Genomic DNA, 6,000 nt, shown 5'->3' with positions numbered 1-6,000 from the left:
TGACTTACTCTCATTTAATTAAGTAATTATTATATAAAGTTCGATGTCATTTTGATTTTCCGAAGTTCTATTTTTAACATCGGGAAATGAATTCGAAGGCTGGTGATATCTCCATTGACATCAGCCTAACCGGAATTAGCTTTGCAAACGACATTTTGTTTGAGGTGACGATCCTAGTACTAGTTCTGCTGGTGGATGAGGTTCGACAGTTCCTAAGTATGGTGGGGGTGCATGTACAAGGTATAATCTCCTGTAGCGCTTTAAATATTTCCATTTGTTTGCAGATGTCCATCCTTTTCAATTTCATTTGCTGAAGTCCTAATTATTGCTGGCACATTAAGTTAATTAATATTAATGGGTATCTTATGCAAAATCTATTTTCATATCCTACTTTTGTTTTCCTTATTATCAACAGTTACAAATCTATCATAGAAAAAAAATCAATTGTGTACTATGAGACATAAGTAAGAAACAATTTATTTTCTATTATATCACAAGATATTTAACATCATAACAATAATATTCGCCTGGTATGACCGGATATATTGATGTTCCCTGATAGGACATTATCGGGACACATTCTATTCCAAGTCACACACGAGTTATGCATAATAGATAGATACCCATACCCATATATCATAAGTACATTGTATGCAGCACGCGGGGTTAATAAGCGACCATCTTCTATAGTACTCGATATCAGACTCCGTATTTGTACATGTAGCTGCTGCTCCAAGTTGGTGCTGATGATAATTACATTAACAAGTGACTGACAATCATCGTTCGTCAATACATACTGCTACATTGACGTAGAACCCAAATACGTCCGTGGTATTGCCGTTGTCGGCCTACTTTCCTTTTATATAACCACTAACATCATTTTGGCGTGAACCAAGATAACTTGGACGTGTTGACTATTTGATCAGGTGTAAAAATCACCGCAAAGTGTACCGTATATTGTGTCATATATGATACGATCTGGGACCCTTTAGATAACAACGAGTGCAAAACGATTCTAAAACGATACACACGGACCAAAACACTTGTTTACATCGTGTCATCTGATACAGGAAATTGGATGTAAGGAAACACAGCTTAAATCTGTTTTTGAAATATTGTGTTTGAATGTTACATCAAAGATTTATTATTAATCGACATACAGAGTTTGAAGTCAATGTAGACGTTAAACAACAGATCCAGAAGAGTACCCGGTAGACAACAGGAGTACTTTTGTGTGAAGGAATTTCGTTCGAGGTAAGTCTGACAAAATCTATTTACAATGAAACTTTATAATGGCGAGCAACAGTGGCCCAGAGGGATGTTTCGGCTTCAGCCTCTTCAACTCAACCTCCATTATAAGAATCTTATTTACAAATTATGTATTTTCACCATTTTTATCATTGTTTTCACTCGTGGAGATCTCCTTAGAAAATTTGGTAATCCCCTAAATAATTCTTTAGATCCGCACTTGTCGACATAACCAAGTATTCTAGTTGTCTTGTACTTGAATACAAAATAAAAAGGTTGACCTACAAAGTACTTTGAATGAAATAATGTCTTCGTGTTGCATGGAATTGAGTTAACGCGATTTAATTGTAATTTAATAGCATCTAATTACAATGATCTGTATTCCACCGATCCCAGTCTCTCTAAAACATTATCAGTTGCTATAGAAACCAGACTGAAATTAGCTTAGATATTAATAAAAGCCTTGGGTTTTACAACATTTTGTGACCTCGGGTAGAATATCCATATCCTTCATATCCATATTTCTCTCGTATTTGTTATCCGGACATTTTGAAGTACAATTTAAGTTCGAAGAAACCGCGACTGCAAGTCAGTTCTCCATCCATAAAAAATTGCGTGAAATTTTTAACGTAAGTACCATTGATTGCATTCTATTATAGTGAACCCAGCCTAGTTTCGGCGGGAAAATGCTAAAATCATACCGAGAAAATAGTTAATTTTGTTGATGCTGTGATGCGTCAAGAGTTTTTATTGTTTTATTCCAAATCTATTTTCATAATGCCAAACTCCCAAAAGAAACTGATAATATGTAAAACTTTAGTGGACTAGTATATGCATAGCCTCCTATCAAAATCCTTATTGCTAGTTACTCTTTTTATTATTTAATATTTCAAAAGATGTTCTTATTCGCATTGGACGTCAAAGTTATCACATTCGTTGTGTGTTTATTGGATGCTGTTTTGAAATTTCACAAACAACTAGAAATCTATATGCTTTATACAGATAAACAAAAAGCTGATGGACTATAGCTAGTGTACTTGTATCATATTAAATCAGACCTATATATTACATATTATTTGTATTGCTGTACATGCCTGACATAATTTCACCTTCGAAATCGATAGCCAACGTGAAAATGGATTTAAATACACCAAACATTAAATCTAGACGTCTGTATGTAGATTGAGTTACAGCTCGGGTGTTTCATCACAGTGTTTGTTAAATAATTGGCGTTTCGCTAAACAACATCAAAGTTTTTATCGACTATTTGTCCCTGTTTTTGATCCCAATCAATACACACACATATATATAGTTATTGATATACAAAATACACAAGTCTGAAGGACTTGTTAAATAGAACTTTACAACCATGTAAAGGAAACCGTGATTCGAAATTAGAAATAGATCATTCAAGGTTACAACTTCAATTTAATGATAATTTACAAAAATGTACATAGGGATGATTGACTTGATGCATAGTAACTTACTTGCGCAGCAAGAGTTGACATGGATACGGTTCTGCGTATACTCTGCTATTGTGATTGTGATTGCAGGGAGAAATGTATTGCTATGAAATATATTACACGCAATAAAATTATTGACAAGAGATTTTTCGACCGAATTTAATGGAGTAAACTTTTATTGAAATGACAACGTTGCGAATAGAAAGATCAAACGGGCAAGAATTCCACTACTACAAGAGCACACAACACAAACATACTGCAGCCTGTCATAGGAATTCGGGGAGAAACTGCAAAATTATCCAATATACTTTAGTAGGGAAGATGTGCTTAACAACTCTATGTAGCAAACATAGGTCCAATATCAAAGAGAATGATGTATTCATTTACAATAAATTATAGTGTATAGAAGTTGTTTATTATAATGTTTGTAATTATATAATATCCATTAACGATATATAAATATCAACTTCGCATTGTGAAAAACATAACTTGAAACAGGCAAACGGGAGACAGGTACAATGTGTAAAACTTATCAGCTCCATATTCCTTTAACAAATGTCTTTCACATGGACTATAGCGTAGAAAGGAAAATCGTTCGTAAAGCAGAAAAAAAGGATAATTGATTTAACGCATTCGATACTGACGTCTTATAATCAGGACAGCAGTTGAGTTAACAAAACATATAAATTAAAACTATTGTGGATTTTGCAAATCTCTGATGACAACCTTGAGTTCCCTATACCACGGTATACCAACAGAGGAGACAGTGAATACCTCGTCTTAAATTTTGCTCTGATAATCAGATACAATCTTAATCGGCCTTGTATTAACCGAATACGAAACTATTCCAATAACCACTGACACGTTAATCTAACAAATCGATTCTGATTTACTCCGGTAAATGACTGTTATTAGTATGATGTTGGCGACAACGTCTGACTCTTAGTCCTAAACTTGAGGGCCTATCGTTCCTTAATGACTATTTATCGTTAATTAGTGTCAACATGGCCATATTTCTTTCTTTATTAACGCGTACATGTGACGTTTTGTGTCGCATTAGATGATAAGTGATATAAATGTTATCTGACGTTGAGCGTGACGGTTCGATCAATAAATATTGTATTCGACATTTAACATTTGTTACTATGGAAAAAAGGTTACATGAAGGTACCTTTGGGAACCTTACAGGTTGCCGTTTACTTATAGTAATGTAATAAACATTAGTTTGTTCTCTATATATACGAATATACAGTAGTTAATATACAAATGTAGTATTATAAAGATACAAAATTCGCCAGAATATCACTTAACGTTTATTTAGTCTTGCTAAAGTGGCCATAGACACGAATTCAAACGTAATCATTAGTAGCGTTTACACCGACATGACTTTCTGAAATCGAGAAATGAAAATGTCAAAACATATTAGTGAAGTTCAGTTTGCATAACACATTGATGGAATTTCCTATTGATGAATTCAACTGTATTACAAATCCTATTTAAAATATTTAATTCGAGGAGTGAAGTGAATAAATATCTTTTGAGACCAATGTCATTGACGAGATAGACTGTAATATGACGAGAGATTTGACGGTTGATTGACTTGGTTTACCAGAGCCTCACCTCTTCATGCCCATCTTTTTTGTGTGGACCGATGCAACGTGATTACGTGTTAAGACGTCTATTCGCACGTAATTCAGTAGAAATAAACACTTTATGACAGTATTATAGTGAACGTAGGCTTCAGTAATAGTCTTTGGAGTGTGACAACCCACACGTATGACCGTGAAATGAATATTTATCAGTTTGTATAGACGACGATGGCATATTTCACCAAGTGGACAACTCCGTAATAATGATAGAGTCAAAACAACATGCTGTTTACAGAATGAATACACGGGAAAAATATCTTGCCACTCAAACCAATCTCATAGCTGTTGTTATAATAATTTAAAATTAGTAAAACCTTGTTGTCATAAATATATAGTATGGAGCTAAGTCGTTTGATCTTGCAATGTAATTTGATCTTATTTTCCTCATTTTGAATCTTAATCAGTTATTTATTTTTTAGTTTGACATTGTTGTATGGTCTGTATGCTTTTGATAAACATTTTGTTCATTTGTTGATTTTCGTTTGTTTAGCCGTTCCGTTAAAATCACCTCTCAAACGCTTTTCATTATTGATAAGTTTCTAACATTAAAGTGCTGTTATCTCCAACCCCGTCCTTATCCTAATGCATGTTATCATCACAAGCGTGTTTATATTATTTTGTCAGTCTTATTTTAATATACTCTAAATGCATGTTATTGTGGTCAGTGATCTCCGATAAAGTATTAAACTAAAACCGACACATATACATGTAGATATCTATTTATATGATAGAACAAATGAGTACTCACAAATAAAGTAGAAAATGTAATATGTCAATTGCTTACGGGACCAAGAAGGGTAAAATTCGATTCAGATAAATTGATTTAAATCAAAGTTTACGACACTGTTTGCTGTATATTGTGACATCACACTATTGTGAAGCTAATCAATAGCACATTATGACGTCATAGGGTCTTGTTAAATTGCAGTATAAATTATCTCTATCTTTGAGGAAGATCACAAACGACAATAGGGATTACGGCCACTCTATACTGGACGCTAAACAATGTCCGAACAATGACAAGTGACCAATTAAATGACCACCCTGAAATAAAACAGTTATTGACGCCCGTAACAAAACACCTGTATATATAACTTTAATTTAGCTGATATAATACATAAATAATTCTATGTTAAATCTGGTGGTGGACAGTCAAACTGAAGGTGGATATAACGTTTGAAGTCAATAGGTTTGAGTCGTTAAGTAGCCTGATACACTTGTGTTTGTTTGGTAAGAAGATCATAGACTCTCTCGGGCTAGAGGGATTTAAACCAATTGGATTTTTCTGTGTATGGTCACGGATCTACGTACATATATCACCATTGGTAGTTGTGTTGATTACTCTTAATTTTCTGTAAGTCAAGCACTCTGCAGTCAGGATTCTTCCTACGTGTGGAATATCTACCATTTTAAGGATTACAGCGGAAGCATATTTTTGCTGAACAAACCGCACGTCATTTCACCGGTGTTCGGACGTTTTAGATATAGTTTATGCACTATAGGTAACTTATAACCGTCAGACCTGTGTTTCTGGACAGTTTCAAAAGGACTTTTCGATTGTTTCCGATAAAGGTAAGCTTTTTATAATTGGTAAACTTAAGTAATAACTATTTTTGCTATGCTGGTTTTGGATTGAAGAA

At 33.9% G+C, this 6,000-nt stretch overlaps 1 protein-coding gene across 4 annotated transcripts in view; it reads left to right on the top strand.

The window, feature by feature from the left end:
• Nucleotides 1-737: 737 nt before the first annotated feature.
• LOC138331784 (protein ANKUB1-like) overlaps nucleotides 738-6,000 on the top strand; it is a 30,138-nt gene continuing 24,875 nt past the window's right edge. For 2 of the 4 annotated variants that reach the window (XM_069279552.1, XM_069279551.1), the window contains exon 1: nucleotides 738-1,254. The gene's annotated coding sequence lies outside the window, so the exon portion shown is untranslated. Of the gene's footprint in view, nucleotides 1,255-5,636; nucleotides 5,933-6,000 lie in introns of those variants that run through there. The other 2 variants (XM_069279553.1, XM_069279550.1) reach the window with 1 other exon arrangement.

The sequence above is a fragment of the Argopecten irradians genome, chromosome 9 (assembly GCF_041381155.1).
Source record: "Argopecten irradians isolate NY chromosome 9, Ai_NY, whole genome shotgun sequence".
Lineage (NCBI taxonomy): Eukaryota > Metazoa > Mollusca > Bivalvia > Pectinida > Pectinidae > Argopecten > Argopecten irradians.
The sequence above is the reverse complement of the archived record's forward strand: the minus strand, read 5'-3'. Positions and strand labels throughout refer to the sequence as shown.